At 40.3% G+C, this 22,462-nt stretch overlaps 2 non-coding genes and 1 pseudogene across 2 annotated transcripts; 2 read left to right on the top strand and 1 right to left on the bottom strand.

Annotated features, from left to right (window-relative positions):
* LOC130957392 (phenylalanine ammonia-lyase-like) lies at positions 1-22,172 on the top strand (annotated as a pseudogene).
* Positions 4,244-4,347, bottom strand: LOC130958434 (small nucleolar RNA R71). The gene has a single exon (XR_009077556.1). It is a non-coding gene; the product is annotated as a small nucleolar RNA R71 (small nucleolar RNA).
* Positions 15,315-15,418, top strand: LOC130959624 (small nucleolar RNA R71). Its single transcript, XR_009078696.1, has one exon. It is a non-coding gene; the product is annotated as a small nucleolar RNA R71 (small nucleolar RNA).
* Positions 22,173-22,462: the final 290 nt, after the last annotated feature.

Here is a 22,462-nt window from a genome sequence, read left to right as displayed (position 1 = left end):
ATGACAGAGCATGGGGGAGGTGGTTGCAGTAGCAGTGACGTAGGGAGGATAGCAGCTCGGTGGCAGCCTCTTTCAGTCGCGATGGAAACCATTGCGAGGGCACCTCTGTCATTGTCATCTCCTCGCGATCTTCAGTCCCCTTTCACGTTCTGTTTCCAACTCTCTCTCTCTCCCTCTCTCTCTCTCTTTCCTCGGGTTCAACACCTCTGCCTCAATTCCTCGTCAACCTGCGATGATGACAATGACAGTAGTGATTTCCTTCCCTCTCATCTTTTGATTTTTCTCCTTTCTCCAAATGAATGATTGGAAAACAAATTGGGGTAAAAGGTTTAGCTTTGAGTGAGTTGTGACACAAGGAGAGAGCTATAGATGAAGAATTGAAGAGGATGAGACATACCAAGAATAGTTTGGAAATTTTATTTAATTATTTAAGATTGAGATAATTTTGCTTGCAAACCCAATATTTAATGAGTACAAATGGTAATTTTCATTTTCCATGGGTAGATATGTCAGCGTTTTGGTGCAAAATTGCAAAACCACAACTAACCAACAAGTGCACCGGATCGTACCAAGTAATATCTTAGGTGAGTGATGAGCGGATAATTTATACGCTTTTTGGCATTGTTTTTAGTATGTTTTTAGTAGTTTTAGTTGAGTTTTTAGTATATTTTTATTAGTTTTTAGCTAAAATTCACTTTTCTGGACTTTACTATGAGTTTGTGTGTTTTTCTGTGATTTCAGGTATTTTCTGGCTGAAATTGAGGGACCTGAGCAAAAATCTGATCCAAAGACTGAAAAGGACTGCAGATGCTGTTGGATTCTGACCTTCCTGCACTCGAAGTGGATTTTCTGGAGCTACAGAAACTCAATTGGCGCGCTCTTAATGGCGTTGGAAAGTAGACATCCTGGGCTTTCCAGCAATATATGATAGTGCATACTTTGCCCAAGATTTGATGGCCCAAACCGGCGTTCAAAGTCACCTTCAGATTTCCCAGCGTTAAACGCCGGAAGTGGCACCAAAACGGGAGTTAAACGCCCAAACTGGCATAAAAGCTGGCGTTTAACTCCAAGAAAAGTTTCTGCACGAAAATGCTTCATTGCTCAGCCCAAGCACACACCAAGTGGGCCCGGAAGAGGATTTTTATGTCATTTACTCATCTTTGTACACCTTAGGCTTCTAGTTTTCTATAAGTAGGACCTTTGACTATTGTATTTTCATCTTGGTTCTTCTGGTTCCCTCTTTGGGGCCGAAACCAATGATCACTTTTGTTCTTATGTATTTTCAACGGTGGAGTTTCTACACACCATAGATTAAGGTGTGGAGCTCTGCTGTACCTCGAGTATTAATGCAATTACTATTGTTCTTCTATTCAATTCCGCTTGTTCTTTGTCCAAGATATCACTTGTTCTTCAACTTGATGAATGTGATGATCCGTGACACTCATCATCATTCTCACTTATGAACAAAGTGACTGACAACCACTCTTGTTCTACAAGCATACGAGGCTCTAGTGAATATCTGTTGGATTCTTTAACTGGAATCTTCGTGGTATAGGCGAGAACTGATGGCGGCATTCAAGAGAATCCGGAAGGTCTAACCTTGTCTGTGGTATTCTGAGTAGGATTCAATGATTGAATGACTGTGACGTGCTTCAAACTCCTAGCAGGCGGGGCGTTAGTGACAGACGCAAAAGAATCACTGGATTCTATTCCGGCCTGACCGAGAACCGACAGCTGATTAGCCATATGCTGTGACAGAGCATAGGAACATTTTCACTGAGAGGATGGGAGGTAGCCACTGACAACGGTGAAACCCTTGCATAAGCTTGCCATGGAAAGGAGTAAGAAGGATTGGATGAAGACAGTAGGAAAGCAGAGAGACGGAAGGGAAGGCATCTTCATACGCTTATCTGAAGCTCTCACCAATGATATACATAAGTATCTCTATCTTTATCTTTATGCTTTATTCATCATCTATACCCATTTGAGTCTGCCTGACTGAGATCTACAAGGTGACCATAGCTTGCTTCATACCAACAATCTCCGTGGGATCGACCCTTACTCGCGTAAGGTATTACTTGGATGACCCAGTGCACTTGCTGGTTAGTTGTGCAAAGTTGTGTAGTGATCACAATTTCGCGCACCAAGTTTTTGGCGCCGTTGCCGGGGATTGTTCTTGTGTATGGACAACTGACGGTTCATCTTGTTGCTTAGATTAGGTATTATTTTTCTTCAGAGTTCTTAAGAATGAATTCTAGTGTTTCAAGGTGATGTTCTTATCATCACCAAAGCTGATTGATCATCATCAATTTAGCTCTTGAATGCATTGTCCTGCTGAAGCTTAGCTAGCTATGTCTAATTCCTTTAGACTAAAACTTTAGACTAACATTGCATGATTCCTGGAATTCTCATTAAGAATTTTGATACCTTTATTTTCTTCCACTTAATTTTCGAAAAATCCAAAAAAATTACAAAATCATAAAAACCAAAAATATTTCTTGTCTAAGTCTAGTGTCTCATTTTCTGTTTGGTGTCAATTGCATGTTTCTGTTCTTCTTGCATTTTTCGAATTCATGCATTTGTCTTCATTAATCTTCAAGTTGTTATTGATGATTTCCTTGTTTTGATCTTTGAATTCTATTGACTTGAGTGTTTTGTTATTTCTCATGTGCATTCTCATTTGGTTAGTGTCAACAGTATACAAACTGCTAAGTTTGGTGTCTTGCATGCATTGTTATTTGATTTTAGTTGCATTTTGATTATTCTTCATTATTAAAAATCCAAAAATATTTTTACTTTGTGTCTTTTCAAGTCAATAATACAGAGAATTGAAGATTCAGAACATACAGCAGAGGAATTACACAGAAAAAGCTGGGCATTCAAAAATGCCCAGTGAAGAAGACAGACTGGCGTTTAAACGCCAGCCAGGGTACCTGGCTGGGCGTTTAACGCCCAAAAGGGTAGAGTTTTGGGCGTTAAACGCCAGAATGTGCACAATTCTGGGCGTTTAACGCCAGGATGGCACAAGGGGGAGGATTTTGTTTTCAAAATCAATTTTTTTTTCAAGTTTTCAAAGTTTTTCAAAATCAAATCTTTTTCAAATCAAATCTTTTCAATCAAATGTTTTCAAAATCAATTTCTTTCCTTTTTCAAAGATACTTACTAACAATTAATGATTTGATTGAACATTTTAAGTATGTTGCCTTTTCTGTTGAGAAAGGTTTAATGTTTGAATCATATCTTTTCTTGTTAGGCAAGTCATTAATTTTTAAAATCAAATCTTTTTAAAATTGTTTTCAAATCATATCTTTTCAATCATATCTTTTTAAAACCATAACTTTTCAATCAAATCTTTTTAATCACATCTTTTTCAAAACAGTTTTCAATCATATCTTTTTTATTTCTAAATTCAAAATCTTTTTCAAAAATCACTTGATTTCTTTTCCACTTTGAGTTTTCGAAAATTATCAATCAATTTTTCAAAATGTTTTTAAAATCTTTTTAATTAATTTTCGAAAATTCTCTTCCCCTCTTCTCACATCCTTCTGTTTATGGAGTACCACTCCTCCTCAATGCACAATTCGAACTCTATCTGATTAAGTTCGAATTCTCTACTTCTTCCTTCTACTATTCTGTTCTTCTGACACCTCAAGGAATCTCTATACTGTGACATAGAGGATTCCATATTTTCTGTTCTCTTCTCTTTCATATGAGCAGGAACAAAGACAAAGGCATTCTTGTTGAAGCTGACCCTGAACCTGAAAGGACCTTGAAGCGAAAGCTAAGAGAAGCTAAGGCACAACTCTCTGTAGAGGACCTAACAGAAATCTTCAAAGAAGAAGAAGCCATGGCAGCCGAAAACAACAACAATGCAAGGAAGGTGCTGGGTGACTTTACTGCACCTACTCCCGACTTCTATGGAAGAAGCATCTCTATCCCTGCCATTGGAGCAAACAACTTTGAGCTTAAGCCTCAATTAGTTTCTCTAATGCAACAGAATTGCAAGTTCCATGGACTTCCATTGGAAGATCCTCATCAGTTCTTAGCTGAATTCTTGCAAATCTGTGACACTGTCAAGACTAATGGGGTTGACCCTGAGGTCTACAGACTTATGCTATTCCCTTTTTCTGTAAGAGACAGAGCTAGGACATGGTTGGACTCTCAACCTAAAGAAAGCCTAGACTCATGGGAAAAGCTAGTCAATACCTTCTTGGCAAAGTTCTTTCCACCTCAAAAATTGAGTAAGCTTAGAGTGGAAGTCTAAACCTTCAGACAGAAGGAAGGAGAATCCCTCTATGAAGCTTGGGAAAGATACAAATAATTGATCAGAAAGTGTCCATCTGACATTCTTTCTGAATGGAGCATCATAGGTATTTTCTATGATGGTCTCTCTGAACTATCCAAGATGTCTCTGGATAGCTCTGCTGGAGGATCTCTTCACCTGAAGAAGACGCCTACAGAAGCTCAAGAACTAATTGAAATGGTTGCAAATAACCAATTCATGTACACTTCTGAAAGGAATCCTGTGAACAATGGGACAAGTCAGAAGAAAGGCGTTCTTGAGATTGATACTCTGAATGCCATATTGGCTCAGAATAAGATATTGACTCAACAAGTCAATTTGATTTCTCAAAGTCTGTCTGGAATGCAAAATGCACCAAGCAGTACTAAGGATGCTTCCTCTGAAGAAGAAGCTTATGATCCTGAGAACCCTTCAATGGAAGAGGTGAATTACCTGGGAGAATCCTATGGAAACACCTATAATTCTTCATGGAGAAATCACCCAAATTTCTCATGGAAGAATCAAGAGAGACCTCAACAAGGTTTCAACAATAATGGTGGAAGAAACAGGTTTAGCAATGGCAAGCCTTTTCCATCATCTTCTCAGCAACAGACAGAGAGTTCTAAGCAGAACCCCTCTGACTTAGCAACCATGGTCTCTGATCTAATCAAAACCACTCAAAGTTTCATGACTGAAACAAGGTCCTCCATTAGGAATTTGGAGGCACAAGTGGGACAGCTGAGCAAGAAAATTACTGAACTCCCTCCTAGTACTCTCCCAAGCAATACAGAAGAAAATCCAAAAGGAGAGTGCAAGGCCATAAACATGGCCGAATCTGGAGAGGAAAGAGAGGAAGTGGACGCCACTGAGGAAGACCTCAATGGGCGTGCACTAGCGTCCACAGAGTTCCCTAATGAGGAACCATGGGAATCTGAGGCTCAAAATGAGACCATAGAGATTCCATTGGACCTACTTCTGCCATTCATGAGCTTTGATGAGTATTCTTCCTCTGAAGAGGATGAGTATGTCACTGAAGAGCAAGTTGCTAAATACCTTGGAGCAATCATGAAGCTAAATGACAAGCTATTTGGAAATGAGACTTGGGAGGATGAACCCCCTTTGCTCACCAAAGAACTGGATGACTTGTCTAGGCAGAAATTACCTCAAAAGAGACAAGATCCTGGGAAGTTTTCAATACTTTGTACCATAGGCACCATGACTTTTAAGAAGGCTCTGTGTGACTTAGGGTCAAGTGTAAACCTCATGCCTCTCTCTGTAATGGAGAAGCTAGAGATCTTTGAGGTGCAAGCTGCAAGAATCTCACTAGAGATGGCAGACAACTCAAGAAAACAAGCTCATGGACTTGTAGAGGATGTTTTGGTGAAGATTGAGGACCATTACATCCCTACTGATTTCATAGTCCTAGAGACTGGGAAGTGCATGGATGAATCCATCATCCTTGGCAGACCCTTCCTAGCCACAGCAAAGGCTGTGATTGATGTTGATGGAGGTGAACTGATCATTCAAGTGAATGAAGAATCCTTTGTGTTTAAGGTTCAAGGATATCCCTTTGTCACCATGGAGAAGAAGCATGAAGAGCTTCTCTCAAATCAGAGTCAAACAGAGCCCCCACAGTCAAACTCTAAGTTTGGTGTTGGGAGGCCACAACCAAACTCTAAGTTTGGTGTTGAACCCCCACATTCAAACTCTAAGTTTGGTGTTGGGAGGTTCCAACATTGCTCTGAGTATCTGTAAGGCTCCATGAGAGTCCTCTGTCAAGCTACTGACATTAAAGAAGCGCTTGTTGGGAGGCAACCCAATGTTATATTTTATCTATTTTCTTTTGTTATTTTTTGTTATTTTGTAGGTTGATGATCATAAGAAGACACAAAATCAATTGAAAAAACAAAAACAGAATGAAAAACAGGAAGAAAACAGCACACCCTGGAGGAAGAACCTACTGGCGTTTAAACGCCAGTAAGGCTAGCAGTTAGGCGTTTAACGCCCAGTCTGGCACCATTCTGGGCGTTTAACGCCAGAAAGGGGCACCAGACTGGCATTAAACGCCAGGAAAGGGCAAGAACCTGGCGTTAAACGCCAGAAATGGGCACCAGCCCGGCGTTTAATGCCAGGATTGGCTCAAAACACGTTTTTGCATGCCATTTGGTGCAGGGATGACTTTTCCTTGACACCTAAGGATCTGTGGACCTCACAGGATCCCCACCAACCCCACCACTCTCTCTTTTCTTCACCACTCACCTCCATCCTTCATAAAACCCCACCTACCTCACCATTCAAATTCACACCACTTCTCCCCCTCTTTGGCCGAACACAAAGCCATTCCCTTCTTCCTCATTTCTTCTTCTTCTACTCTCTTCTTTCTTCTTTTGCTCGAGGACGAGCAAACCTTTTAAGTTTGGTGTGGTAAAAGCATTGCTTTTTGTTTTTCCATAACCATTTATGGCATCCAAGGCCGGAGAAACCTCTAGAAAGAGGAAAGGGAAGGCAAAAGCTTCCACCTCCGAGTCATCGGAGATGGAGAGATTCATCTCAAGGGTGCATCAAGACCACTTCTATGAAGTTGTGGCCTTGAAGAAGGTGATCCATGAGGTCCCTTTCAAACTCAAAAAGGGTCAACTTTGATCAAAGGTTGGACCAAGTCTTCACAGACATTTGTGAAGAGGGCGCTCAATGGAAGAGAGATTCAAGCAGGGAAGCCGGTTCAACTGAGAAGACATGACCTCAAGCCCATCACTAAGAAAAGGATGGAGCAAACAAGAGATCCTCCTCCTCATGAAGTCCCTAAGATGCCTCAAGGGATGCACTTTCCTCCACAAGACTATTGGGAGCAAATTAAACACCTCCCTAGGAGAGTTGAGTTCCAACATGGGACAACTAAGGGTGGAGCACCAAGAACACTCCATTCTCCTCCATGAAATTAGAGAAGATCAAAGAATCATGAGAGAGGAGCAACAAAAGACAAGGAAGAGACATTGAGGAGCTCAAGCTCTCCATAAGACCTTCAAGAGGAAGAACAAGCCGCCATCACTGAGGTGGACCCGTTCTTTAATCTCCTTGTTCTCTATTTGCTTGTTTTTCGAATTTTCATGCTTGTGTTTATCTATGTTTGTGTCTTATGATCATTAGTGTCTTAGTGTCTATGCCTTAAAGCTATGAATATGAATCCATCACCTTTCTTAAAAGAAAACTGTTTTTATCACAAAAGAACAAGAAGTACAGGATTTCAAATTCATCTTTAAAACTAGCTTAATTAGTTTGATGTGGTGACAATACTTTTTGTTTTCTGAATGTATGCTTGAACAGTGCATATGTCTTTTGAATTTGTTGTTCATGAATGTTAAAATTGTTGGCTCTTGAAAGAATGATGAAAAAGGAGACATGTTACTGAGGATCTGAAAAATCATAAAAATGATTCTTGAAGCAAGAAAAAGCAGTGAATACAAAAAAAAAAGGGAGAAAGAAAAAGAAAAGAAAAAGAAAGAAATAAAGTTGTGATCCAAGGCAAAAAGAGTGTGCTTAAGAACCCTGGACACCTCTAATTGGGGACTCTAGCAAAGCTGAGTCACAATCTGAAAAGGTTCACCCAATTATGTGTCTGTGGCATGTATGTATCCGGTGGTAATACTGGAAGACAGAGTGCTTTGGGCCACGGCCAAGACTCATAAAAGAGCTGTGTTCAAGAATCATCATACTTAACTAAGAGAATCAATAACACTATCTAGATTCTGAGTTCCTAAAGAAGCCAATCATTCTGAATTTCAAGGGATAAAGTGAGATGCCAAAACTGTTCGGAGGCAAAAAGCTACTAGTCCCGCTCATCTAATTTGGAGCTAAGTTTCATTGATAGTTTGGAGTCTATAGTATATTCTCTTCTTTTTATCTTATTTGATTTTCAGTTGCTTGAGGACAAGCAACAATTTAAGTTTGGTGTTGTGATGAGCGGATAATTTATAGGCTTTTTGGCATTGTTTTTAGTATGTTTTTAGTAGTTTTAGTTGAGTTTTTAGTATATTTTTATTAGTTTTTAGCTAAAATTCACTTTTCTGGACTTTACTATGAGTTTGTGTGTTTTTCTGTGATTTCAGGTATTTTCTGGCTGAAATTGAGGGACCTGAGCAAAAATCAGATCCAGAGACTGAAAAGGACTGCAGATGCTGTTGGATTCTGACCTCTCTGCACTCGAAGTGGATTTTCTGGAGCTACAGAAGCCCGATTGGCGCGCTCTCAACGGCGTTGGAAAGTAGACATCCTGGGCTTTTCAGCAATATATGATAGTCCATACTTTGCCCAAGATTTGATGGCCCAAACCGGCGTTCAAAGTCACCTTCAGATTTCCCAGCGTTAAACGCCGGAACTGGCACCAAAATGGGAGTTAAACGCCCAAACTGGCATAAAAGCTGGCGTTTAACTCCAAGAAAAGTCTCTGCACGAAAATGCTTCATTGCTCAGCCCAAGCACACACCAAGTGGGCCCGGAAGAGGATTTTTATGTCATTTACTCATCTTTGTACACCTTAGGCTTCTAGTTTTCTATAAGTAGGACCTTTGACTATTGTATTTTCATCTTGGTTCTTCTGGTTCCCTCTTTGGGGCCGAAACCAATGATCACTTTTGTTCTTATGTATTTTCAACGGTGGAGTTTCTACACACCATAGATTAAGGTGTGGAGCTCTGCTGTACCTCGAGTATTAATGCAATTACTATTGTTCTTCTATTCAATTCCGCTTGTTCTTTGTCCAAGATATCACTTGTTCTTCAACTTGATGAATGTGATGATCCGTGACACTCATCATCATTCTCACTTATGAACAAAGTGACTGACAACCACTCTTGTTCTACAAGCATACGAGGCTCTAGTGAATATCTCTTGGATTCTTTAACCGGAATCTTCGTGGTATAGGCGAGAACTGATGGCGGCATTCAAGAGAATCCGGAAGGTCTAACCTTGTCTGTGGTATTCTGAGTAGGATTCAATGATTGAATGACTGTGACGTGCTTCAAACTCCTAGCAGGCGGAGCGTTAGTGACAGACGCAAAAGAATCACTGGATTCTATTCTGGCCTGACCGAGAACCGACAGCTGATTAGCCATATGCTGTGACAGAGCATAGGAACATTTTCACTGAGAGGATGGGAGGTAGCCACTGACAACGGTGAAACCCTTGCATAAGCTTGCCATGGAAAGGAGTAAGAAGGATTGGATGAAGACAGTAGGAAAGCAGAGAGACGGAAGGGAAGGCATCTTCATACGCTTATCTGAAGCTCTCACCAATGATATACATAAGTATCTCTATCTTTATCTTTATGCTTTATTCATCATCTATACCTATTTGAGTCTGCCTGACTGAGATCTACAAGGTGACCATAGCTTGCTTCATACCAACAATCTCCGTGGGATCGACCCTTACTCGCGTAAGGTATTACTTGGACGACCCAGTGCACTTGCTGGTTAGTTGTGCAAAGTTGAGTAGTGATCACAATTTCGCGCACCAGTGAGTGAGGGTCAATCCCACGAGGATTGATGGACCAAACAACAACAATTGAATGATTCACTTAGTCAGACAAGCAGAAAGTGGTGTTTCATGATTCAAAAGCAACAAACAATAAATTAAGAATTTAGAAAGCAAACAGTAAACTTGGTGTGAGAAGTATTGATGAGCGGATAATTTGTATGCTTTTTGGCATTGTTTTTAGAATGATCTAGTTAGTTTTTAGTATATTTTTATTAGTTTTTAGTTAAAATTCACTTTTCTGGACTTTACTATGAGTTTGTGTATTTTTCTGTGATTTTAGGTATTTTCTAGCTGAAATTGAGGGATCTGAGCAAAAATCTGATCCAGAGACTCAAAAGGACTGCAGATGCTGTTGGATTCTGACCTCCCTGCACTCGAAGTGGATTTTCTGGAGCTACAAAAGCCCAATTGGCCCGCTCTCAACGGCGTTGGAAAGTAGACATCCTGGGATTTCCAGCAATATATGATAGTCCATACTTTGCCCAAGATTTGATGGCCCAAACCGGCGTTCAAAGTCACTTCAAGAAATTCCAGCGTTAAACGCCGGAACTGGCACCAAAATGGGAGTTAAACGCCCAAACTGGCACCAAAGCTGGCGTTTAACTCCAAGAGGAGTCTCTACACGAAAATGCTTCATTGCTCAGCCCAATAACACATCAAGTGGGCCCGGAAGTGGATTTTTATGTCATTTACTCATCTTTGAACGCCGGTTTGGGCCATCAAATCTTGGGCAAAGTATGGACTATCATATATTGCTGGAAAGCCCAGGATGTCTACTTTCCAACGCCGTTGAGAGCGCGCCAATTGGGCTTCTGTAGCTCCAGAAAATCCACTTCGAGTGCAGGGAGGTCAGAATCCAACAGCATCTGCAGTCCTTTTGAGTCTCTGGATCAGATTTTTGCTCAGATCCCTCAATTTCAGCCAGAAAATACCTGAAATCACAGAAAAACACACAAACTCATAGTAAAGTCCAGAAAAGTGAATTTTAACTAAAAAACTAATAAAAATATACTAAAAACTAACTAAAAGATACTAAAAACAATGCCAAAAAGCGTACAAATTATCCGCTCATCACAACACCAAACTTAAATTGTTGCTTGTCCCCAAGCAACTGAAGATCAAATAGGATAAAAAGAAGAGAATATGCAATGAACTCCAAAAACATCTATGAAGATCAGTATTAATTAGATGAGCGGGGCTTTTAGCTTTTTGCCTCTGAATAGTTTTGGCATCTCACTTTATCCTTTGGAATTCAGAATGATTGGCTTCTTTAGGAACTTAGAATCCAGATAGTGTTATTGATTCTCCTAGTTAAGTATGATGATTCTTGAACACAGTTACTTATTGAGTCTTGGCTGTGGCCCAAAGCATTCTGTCTTCTAGTATTACCACCGGATACATACATGCCACAGACACATAATTGGGTGAACCTTTTCAGATTGTGACTCAGCTTTGCTAAAGTCCCCAATTAGAGGTGTCCAGGGTTCTTAAGCACACTCTTATTGCCTTGGATCACAACTTTAATTTTTTTTTCTTTCTTTTTTTTTCGGTTTTTTTTTTCTTTTTTCGCTTCTTCTCTCTTTTTTTTTTGTATTCACTGCTTTTTCTTGCTTCAAGAATCATTTTTATGATTTTTCAGATCCTCAGTAACGTGTCTCCTTTTTCATCATTCTTTCAAGAGCCAACATTCATGAACCACAAATTCAAAAGACATATGCACTGTTCAAGCATACATTCAGAGAACAAAAGTGTTACCACCACATCAAAATAATTAAACTGTTATAAAATTCAAAATTCATGCAATTCTTTTCTTTTTCAATTAAGAACAATTCTTAAGAAAGGTGATGGATTCATAGGACATTCATAACTTCAAGGCATAGACACTAAGACACTAATGATCATAAGACACAAACATGGACAAACATAAAGCACTTAAAATTCGAAAAACAGAAAATTTAAGAACAAGGAGATTAAAGAACGGGTCCACCTTAGTGATGGCGGCTTGTTCTTCCTCTTGAAGGTCTTATGGAGTGCTTGAGCTCCTCAATGTCTCTTCCTTGTCTTTGTTGCTCCTCTCTCATGATTCTTTGATCTTCTCTAATTTCATGGAGGAGAATGGAGTGTTCTTGGTGCTCCACCCTTAGTTGTCCCATGTTGGAACTCAATTCTCCTAGGGAGGTGTTTAGTTGCTCCCAATAGTCTTGTGGAGGAAAGTGCATCCCTTGAGATATCTCAGGGATCTCATGATGAGAAGGATCTCTTGTTTGCTCCATCCTTTTCTTGGTGATGGGCTTGTCCTCATCAATGGGGGTGTCTCCTTCTATGTCAACTTCAACTGAATAACAGAGGTGACAAATAAGATGAGGAAAGGCTAGCCTTGCCAAGGTGGAAGACTTGTCCGCCACTTTATAGAGTTCTTGAGCTATGACCTCATGAACTTCCACTTCTTCTCCAATCATGATGCTATGAATCATGATGGCCCGGTCTAGAGTAACTTCGGACCGGTTGCTAGTGGGAATGATTGAGCGTTGGATAAACTCCAACCATCCTCTAGCCACGGGTTTGAGGTCATGCCTTCTCAATTGAACCGGCTTCCCTCTTGAATCTCTCTTCCATTGTGCGCCCTCTTCACATATGACTGTGAGGACTTGGTCCAACCTTTGATCAAAGTTGACCCTTCTAGTGTAAGGATGTTCATCTCCTTGCATCATGGGCAAGTTGAATGCTAACCTTACATTTTCCGGACTAAAATCCAAGTATTTCCCCCGAACCATAGTAAGATAATTCTTTGGATCCGGGTTCACACTTTGATCATGGTTCTTGGTGATCCATGCATTGGCATAGAATTCTTGAACCATCAAGATTCCGACTTGTTGAATGGGGTTGGTAAGCACTTCCCAACCTCTTCTTCGGATCTCATGGCGGATCTCTGGATATTCACCCTTTTTGAGTGAAAAGGGGACCTCGGGGATCACCTTCTTTAAGGCCATAACATCATAGAAGTGGTCTTGATGCACCCTTGAGATGAATCTATCCATCTCCCATGACTCGAAGGTGGAAGCTTTTGCCTTCCCTTTCCTCTTTCTAGAGGTTTCTCCGGCCTTGGATGCCATAAATGGTTATGGAAAAACAAAAAGCAATGCTTTTACCACACCAAACTTAAAAGGTTTGCTCGTCCTCGAGCAAAAGAAGAAAGATGAGAGTAGAAGAAGAAGAAATAGAGGAGAGGGAGATGGCTTTGTGTTCGGCCAAGGAGGGGGAGAAATGGTGTTTAGGTGGTGTGAAAATGAAGGAGTGAAGAAGGGTTTATGGGGAAGAGGTGTTGAGGTGATTGGTGAATGGGTGAAGAAGAGAGAGTGTGGTGGGGTTGGTGGGGATCCTGTGGGGTCCACAGATCCTGAGGTGTCAAGGAAAAGTCATCCCTGCACCAAATGGCACTCAAAATCACGTTTTGAGCCATTTCTGGCGTTAAACGCCGGGCTGGTGCCCATTCCTGGCGTTTAACGCCAGGTTCTTGCCCTTTTCTGGCGTTTAACGCCAGTCTGGTGCCCCTTTCTGGCGTTAAACGCCCAGAATGGTGCCAGACTGGGCGTTAAACGCCCAACTGCTAGCCTTACTGGCGTTTAAACGCCAGTGAATTCTTCCTCCAGGGTGTGCTGTTTTTCTTCCTGTTTTTCATTCTGTTTTTGCTTTTTTAATGGATTTTGTGACTTCTTATGATCATCAACCTATAAAAAACATAAAATAACAAAAGAAAATATATAAAATAGAATCATTGGGTTGCCTCCCAACAAGCGCTTCTTTAATGTCAGTAGCTTGACAGAGGGCTCTCATGGAGCCTCATATTTTCTCAGAGCAATGTTGGAACCTCCCAACACCAAACTTAGAGTTTGAATGTGGGGGTTCAACACCAAACTTAGAGTTTGACTGTGGGGGCTCTGTTTGACTCTGATTTGAGAGAAGCTCTTCATGCTTCCTCTCCATGGTGACAGAGGGATATCCTTGAGCCTTAAACACATGAGATTCATCATTCACTTGAATGATTAGTTCATCTCCATCAACATCAATCACAGCCTTTGCTGTGGCTAGGAAGGGTCTGCCAAGGATGATGGATTCATCCATGCACTTCCCAGTCTCTAGGACTATGAAATCAGTAGGGATGTAATGGTCTTCAACCTTTACCAAAATATTCTCTACAAGTCCATGAGCTTGTTTTCTTGAGTTGTCTGCCATCTCTAGTGAGATTCTTGCAGCTTGTACCTCAAAGATCCCTAGCTTCTCCATTACAGAGAGAGGCATGAGGTTTACACTTGACCCTAAGTCACACAGAGCCTTCTTGAAGGTCATGGTGCCTATGGTACAAGGTATTGAAAACTTCCCAGGATCTTGTCTCTTTTGAGGTAATTTCTGCCTAGACAAGTCATCCAGTTCTTTGGTGAGCAAAGGAGGTTCAGTCTCCCAAGTCTCATTTCCAAATAACTTGTCATTCAGCTTCATGATTGCTCCAAGGTATTTAGCAACTTGCTCTTCAGTGACATACTCATCCTCTTCAGAGGAGGAATACTCATCAGAGCTCATGAAAGGCAAAAGTAAGTCCAATGGAATCTCTATGGTCTCATTTTGAGCCTCAGATTCCCATAGTTCCTCATTGGGGAACGCATTGGAGGTCAGTGCACGCCCATTGAGGCCTTCCTCAGTGGCGTCCACTTCCTCTCTTTCCTCTCCAGATTCGGCCATGTTTATGGCTTTGCACTCTCCTTTTGGATTTTCTTCTGTATTGCTTGGAAGAGTACTTGGAGGGAGTTCAGTAATTTTCTTGCTCAGCTGTCCCACTTGTGCCTCCAAATTCCTGATGGAGGACCTTGTTTCAGTCATGAAACTTTGAGTGGTTTTGATTAGATCAGAGACCATGGTTGCTAAGTCAGAGGGGTTCTGCTTAGAGTTCTCTGTCTGTTGCTGAGAAGATGATGGAAAAGGCTTGCCATTGCTAAACCTGTTTCTTCCACCATTATTGTTATTGAAACCTTGTTGAGGTCTCTCTTGATTCTTCCATGAGAAATTTGGGTGATTTCTCCATGAAGAATTATAGGTGTTTCCATAGGGTTCTCCTAGGTAATTCACCTCTTCCATTGAAGGGTTCTAAGGATCATAAGCTTCTTCTTCAGATGAAGCATCCTTAGTACTGCTTGGTGCATTTTGCATTCCAGACAGACTTTGAGAAATCAAATTGACTTGTTGAGTCAATATCTTGTTCTGAGCCAAAATGGCATTCAGAGTATCAATCTCAAGAACTCCTTTCTTCTGACTTGTCCCATTGTTTACAAGATTTCTTTCAGAAGTGTACATGAATTGGTTATTTGCAACCATTTCAATGAGCTCTTGAGCCTCTGTAGGCGTCTTCTTCAGATGAAGAGATCCTCCAGCAGAGCTATCCAAAGACATCTTGGATAGTTCAGAGAGACCATCATAGAAAATACCTATGATGCTCCATTCAGAAAGCATGTCAGATGGACATTTTCTGATCAATTGTTTGTATCTTTCCCAAGCTTCATAGAGGGATTCACCATCCTTCTGTCTGAAGGTTTGGACTTCCACTCTAAGCTTACTCAATTTTTGAGGTGGAAAGAACTTTGCCAAGAAGGCATTGACTAGCTTTTCCCATGAGTCCAGGCTTTCTTTTGGTTGAGAGTCTAACCATATTCTAGCTCTGTCTCTTACAGCAAAAGGGAATAGCATCAGTCTGTAGACCTCAGGGTCAACCCCATTAGTCTTGACTGTGTCACAGATTTGCAAGAACTCAGCTAAAAACTGATGAGGATCTTCCAATGGAAGTCCATGGAACTTGCAGTTCTGTTGCATTAGAGAAACTAATTGAGGCTTAAGCTCAAAGTTGTTTGCTCCAATGGCAGGGATAGAGATGCTTCTCCCATAGAAATTGGGAGTAGGTGCAGTAAAGTCACCCAGCACCTTCCTTGCATTGTTGGCATTGTTGTTGTTTTCGGCTGCCATGTCTTCTTCTTCTTTGAAGAATTCGGTCAGGTCCTCAACAGAGAGTTGTGCCTTAGCTTCTCTTAGCTTTCGCTTCAAGGTCCTTTCAGGTTCAGGGTCAGCTTCAACAAGAATGCCTTTGTCTCTGCTCCTGCTCATATGAAAGAGAAGAGAACAAGAAAATGTGGAATCCTCTATGTCACTGTATAGAGATTCCTTGAGGTGTCAGAGGAAAAGAAAAACAGAAAAAAGAGGTAGAAGAATTCAAACTTGATCAGATAGAGTTCGAATTGTGCATTAAGAAGGAGTGATACTCCATAAATAGAAGGATGTGAGAAGGAGGGAAGAGAATTTTCGAAAATTAAGTTAAAAAGTTTGAAAACATTTTGAGAAACACTACTTGATTTTCGAAAATAAGAGTGGGAAAGAAATCAAATGATTTTTGAAAAAGATTTTGAAATTAGAAGTTAAAAAGATTTGATTGAAAACTAATTTGAAAAAGATGTGGTTAAGAAGATATGATTGGTTTTAAAAAAATTTTGATTGAGAAGATATGATTTGGAAAACATTTTAAAAAGATTTGATTTTAAAAATTAATGACTTGCCTAACAAAAAAAGATATGATTCAAACATTAAACCTTTCTCAACAGAAAAGGCAATATACTTGAGATGTTCAATCAAATCATTAATTGTTAGTAAGTATCTTTGAAAAAGGAAAGAAATTGATTTTGAAAACATTTGATTGAAAAGATATGATTTGAAAAAGATTTGATTTTGAAAAACTTTGAAAACTTGAAAAAAAATTGATTTTGAAAACAAAATCTTCCCCTTGTGCCATCCTGGCGTTAAACGCCCAGAATGGTATCCATTCTGGCGTTTAACGCCCAAAATGCTACCTTTTTGGGCGTTAAACGCCCAACCAGGTACCCTGGCTGGCGTTTAAACGCCAGTCTGTCCTTCTTCACTGGGCGTTTTGAACGCCCAGCTTTTTCTGTGTAATTCCTCTGCTGCATGTTCTGAATCTTCAGTTCCCTGTACTATTGACTTGAAAATAGAACCAAGATCAAATAAACAAGGCATGCAAAACACCAAACTTAAGATTAGACACTAGACTCAAACAAGAAACATAAAATGTTTTTGGTTTTTATGATTTTTATAATTTTTTTTTGTGCTTTTTTCGAAAATTATATGGAAATAGAAAATAAAGGTTTCAGAATTCTTAATTTGAATTTCCAGGAATCATTGCAATGCTAGTCTAAGACTCCGGTCCAGGAATTAGACATGGCTTCACAGCCAGCCAAGCTTTCAAAGAAAGCTTCGGTCCAAAACACTAGACATGGCCAATGGCCAGCCAAGCCTTAGCAGATCATTACTTCAATAGCAAGATTGATAGAGATCAACAAGCTATTGTGATGATCAGTTGAAACCTCGGTCCAATAAGATTAGACATGGCTTCACAGCCAGCCAGATTTCAACAGATCACCATGAAACACTAGAATTCATTCTCAAGAACTCTGAAGAAAAAAAAATACCTAATCTAAGCAACAAGATGAACCGTCAGTTGTCCATACACAAGAACAATCCCCGGCAACGGCGCCAAAAACTTGGTGCACGAAATTGTGATCACTACAACTTCGCACAACTAACCAGCAAGTGCACTAGGTCGTCCAAGTAATACCTTACGTGAGTAAGGGTCGATCCCACGGAGATTGTTGGTATGAAGCAAGCTATGGTCACCTTGTAAATCTCAGTCAGGCAGACTCAAATGGGTATAGTGATAAACGAATAAAGCATAAAGATAAAGATAGAGGTACTTATGTATATCATTGATGAGAGCTTCAGATAAGCGTATGAAGATGCCTTCCCTTCCGTCTCTCTGCTTTCCTACAGTCTTCATCCAATCCTTCTTACTCCTTTCCATGGCAAGCTCATGTAGGGTTTCACCGTTGTCAGTGGCTACCTCCCATCCTCTCAGTGAAAATGTTCCCATGCTCTGTCACAGCATATGGCTAATCAGCTGTCGGTTCTCGGTCAGGCCGGAACAAAATCCATCGATCCTTTTGCGTCTGTCACTAACGCCCCGCCTGCTAGGAGTTTGAAGCACGTCACAGTCATTCAATCATTGAATCCTACTCAGAATACCACAGACAAGGTTTAGACCTTCCGGATTCTCTTGAATGCCGCCATCAGTTCTCGCCTATACCACGAAGACTCTGATCTCACGGAATGGCTGGCTCGTTTGTCAGGCGAGCACTCGGTTGTCAGGCGATCAACCATGCATCGTGTATCAGGAATCCAAGAGATATTCACTAAGCCTCGTATGCTTGTAGAACAAGAGTGGTTGTCAGTCACTTTGTTCATAAGTGAGAATGATGATGAGTGTCACGGATCATCACATTCATCAAGTTGAAGAACAGGTGATATCTTGGAACAAGAACAAGCGGAATTGAATAGAAGAACAATAGTAATTGCATTAATACTCGAGGTACAGCAGAGCTCCACACCTTAATCTATGGTGTGTAGAAACTCCACCGTTGAAAATACATAAGAACAAGGTCTAGGCATGGCCGTGAGGCCAGCCTCCCAGTGATCAAAAGATTCAAAGATCTCCAGATTCCTTCAAATACAATAGTAAAAGGTCCTACTTATAGAAAACTAGTAGCCTAAGGTGTACAGAGATGAGTAAATGACATAAAAATCCACTTCCGGGCCCACTTGGTGTGTGCTTGGGCTGAGCAATGAAGCATTTTCGTGTAGAGACTCTCCTTGGAGTTAAACGCCAGCTTTTATGCCAGTTTGGGCGTTTAACTCCCATTTAGGTGCCAGTTCCGGCGTTTAACGCTGGAATTCCTGAGGGTGACTTTGAACGCCGGTTTGGGCCATCAAATCTTGGGCAAAGTATGCACTATCATATATTGCTGGAAAGCCCAGGATGTCTACTTTCCAACGCCGCTGAGAGCGCGCCAATTGGGCTTCTGTAGCTCCAGAAAATCCACTTCGAGTGCAGGGAGGTCAGAATCCAACAGCATCTGCAGTCCTTTTGAGTCTCTGGATCAGATTTTTGCTCAGATCCCTCAATTTCAGCCAAAAAATACCTGAAATCACAGAAAAACACACAAACTCATAGTAAAGTCCAGAAAAGTGAATTTTAACTAAAAACTAATAAAAATATACTAAAAACTAACTAAAAGATACTAAAAACAATGCCAAAAAGCGTACAAATTATCCGCTCATCAACCTTGTTGTTGGAGTTATGGATGTGGTGGGTTAGGACTATGTTGATGATGATTTAGATGAAATGAAAAATCTCTTCCTCTCTCTAGTAGCAGATTGGATTAGGGATTGTGAAGCTGATCTCTTCCTCATTGTACCAGATGGTTGGCGAGCACCTTTGATTACAATTTCTCCCTTCTCCTCTTTAATTTTTTGACAGTAGATTATTTAGAGAATTGGGACTAAAAATGCATACAAACTACTCAAATAGTTACAACCAAGTATAATTGAAAAACCTTAAATTATTACACATAATACAAGGATGGGAGGCTTAGTGCATCTTTCCCTCTTGTGTCCTGCTTCACCATAGTTTGAGCACCTTTGGATTTATCCCTTTCTAGATAAGTGGCTCTTGCTCCTATCCTCAGCTTTTTTAAGGCCTCTTCTTCAATGGTCTGTGGTTAGGCTTCCTATAGAGTGGTAGCATAACATCATCAAAATCAGTCTTCTCTCAAAGATCTAGACCATTTAGAGGATATCTGACTGACTCATATAACTTGGCATATGGCTCCTTCTTATAATAATCATCAACACATGTATCCATTTCTAGTCCTTTGAAGTTGATGCAACTGATGGCATGAGTGCATGTAATGCCACTAAGCTGCCACTTTCTGCAAGAACATTCATGAGCAGCAAGATCTACAACATACTTGTTCCATTGACCACTTCATACGACCGTGTAGTAGAACAAAAGGGTCTCCACTCACCAGCAGACATACTCCTTCTCTCTATTTTCTTCCTAATCCGAGGTAAAATTGTACCATTGTATTCCTAAATTCTTTCTTTATAACCCATCTACTCATCAAATATACTCTAATTTCTTTTAGCATAGTTATAATAGGCTTTTTCCTAACTTATATTATTTAACCATTAAAACTTTCACACATGTTATTTAAGAGAGTATCACATTTAGAATAATACTTGAACTTGGATATACTCCAATATCTTAGAACAATAGCATTCAAATGCTTAAAAGCCTCAGAATTAACCCTTTAGATCACTTCCATGTCTCTTTTCTTATCCTTCCAGTGTGTAGCCTTTTCACACATCCATATCATTTGCTTCAGGTTAGTGCCACGATACTTCTTCCTGAAGTTTTCCGATAGATGTCGTACACATAATCTGTTTTCAACACTTGGAATTACTTCATTAGAAGCGGGTAGCAAACCTTATAATAGAGGTATAATCTTATGTTATTACAATATTTATTTCCCAAAAGTAATTAAAAGACTAAATAATGATTAATATATTATTTGTTTACTTGTTGTTTATCAGACATGAAGACAAATCTTTCAATTTTTTCAATACCGAAATCATCAATTAAAAGCTGCAAAAACCATTTCTAGGTTTCTTTTGTCTCTTTCTCAACAATGGTATACACAATAGAAAGCATTTGATCATTAGGGCCCCACCTTATTGTAGTTAATAACTGTCCATCATGAGGTGTCTTCAGGAAACAACAATTCAACCCTATAAATTGTCTACAATGTAGAAAGCTCTTTTGCATGCATCCAGGCACATATATATTCTTGAGTAAAGGACAAATAGGTCTCTGACTTTTTTTTCTGCAGACATTTTCGTCCTCAAGGATTGGAAAGTACATTCATGTTCTTGACCTCTCCAAAACGTGGACAAATATATCCGTTCGTTGAAATGACTCTATTGTACCTGACAGAAAAGTCTGACGTGGCTCTTGTGATGCTGACTTTGCCGTTACGAAAGCACATGTGGCATGTAGCTTTTGAAAACAGGACATATTAGTCCTCCCTTGCCAAAACGATGCCGTTTCATCACAACCCGCAAACTTTCAAATTTATGAGCCCTAATCCTTCGAATGCCCAGAAACGGTGAAGTGGGTGAACAAAGAGGGGGAAACATTTCTTCCCATGGTGAATAATCATAGCTTCTAGTGACCTTATTCCATTATCATACATTGCTGGTTTGTTAACTAGCAAACCAAATTCGAAGGTTGTTGGACCCAATGGAGAGATCCTTAATGCAAAAAAAGCATTCCATGTGGCCAGAATCGGATTCAATTTCTTTGAGTTGTAACCTAAAGAAGGCCTTACACTAGTGAATGGCACTGTTGTTGGTTCTAGACTAGCCTCAATTGTCCTATTTGAGGCCAATATCCTAGCTGTCTTGTTGGAGGTTCTTTCGGCTATATTCGCAGAGGTGATGCAGGGGAAGCCAGAGTTTACTGACTATTTGACACATAAATTGAAGCACCATCCTGGACAAATTGAGTCTGCAGCCATAATGGAATACATTTTGGATGGTAGCTCATATGTCAAAGCCGCCAAGAAGTTGCACGAGATTGATCCGTTGCAAAAGCACAGGGCAAATATGCACTTAGGACTTCACTTCAATGGCTTGGCTCTTTGATTGAAGTGATTAGATTCTCAACCAAATCAATTAAGAGGGAAATTAACTCTGTTAACGACAACCCTTTGATTGATATGTCAAGGAACAAGGCTTTGCATGGTGGTATGTGGTAACTTTCAAGGTACTACAATTGGTGAGTCTATGGATAACACAAGATTGGTCGTTGCATCAATTGGGAAACTCATGCTTGCCTTCAAATCTAAGTGCTAGTAGGAACCCCAGCTTGGATTATGGCTTCAAGAGAACTAAAATCGCAATGGCTTCTTACTGTTCCGAATTTCAATATCTTGTAAACCCGGTAACTAGCCATGCCCAGAATGTTGAGCAACATAACCAAGATGTGAACTCTCTTGGTTTGATTTTAGCTAGGAAAACAAATGAAGCTGTTGAGATTCTTAAACTTATGTCATCGACTTACTTGATTGCACTTTGCCAAGCCATTAATTTGAAGCATTTGGAGGAGAATTTGAAGAACACCATGAAGAACACTGTGAGCCAAGTTGCCAAGAGGACACTAACCACCGGCATCAATGGCAAACTCCACTTCTTCTTAAGCTTGATGGTACTCAGTCGAATGCCATACGACAAAATATTTCCTCCTCTTCGTTCACCCACTTCACCCACTTCATCATTTCTGTGCATTCGAAGGATTAGGGCTCATGAATTTCAAAGATTGGGGGTTGTGGTGAAACGATGTTGTTTTGGTGAATGAGGGCTAATATGTCTTATTTTCAAAAGCTACATGCCACGTGTGCTCTTGTAACGGCCAGGTCAACGTCACGGGAGCCATGTCAGACTTTTCCGTCTGGTCCAACGGAGTCACTTCAACGGAGGGATAAATTTGTTTACGTTTTGGAGAGGTCGGGGACATGAATGTATTTTTCAATCCTTGAGGACAAAAATGTCCGCGAAAAAAAAATCAGGGACCTATTTGTCCTTTACTCTATATTCTTTGAAAGATGCAATAGTTGGTCATTGAAGATTTTTTAACCTCATTCTCAA

Source organism: Arachis stenosperma, chromosome 10, assembly GCF_014773155.1.
Source record: "Arachis stenosperma cultivar V10309 chromosome 10, arast.V10309.gnm1.PFL2, whole genome shotgun sequence".
Classification (NCBI taxonomy): domain Eukaryota; kingdom Viridiplantae; phylum Streptophyta; class Magnoliopsida; order Fabales; family Fabaceae; genus Arachis; species Arachis stenosperma.
This window is presented reverse-complemented; position numbering and strand designations above follow the sequence as displayed.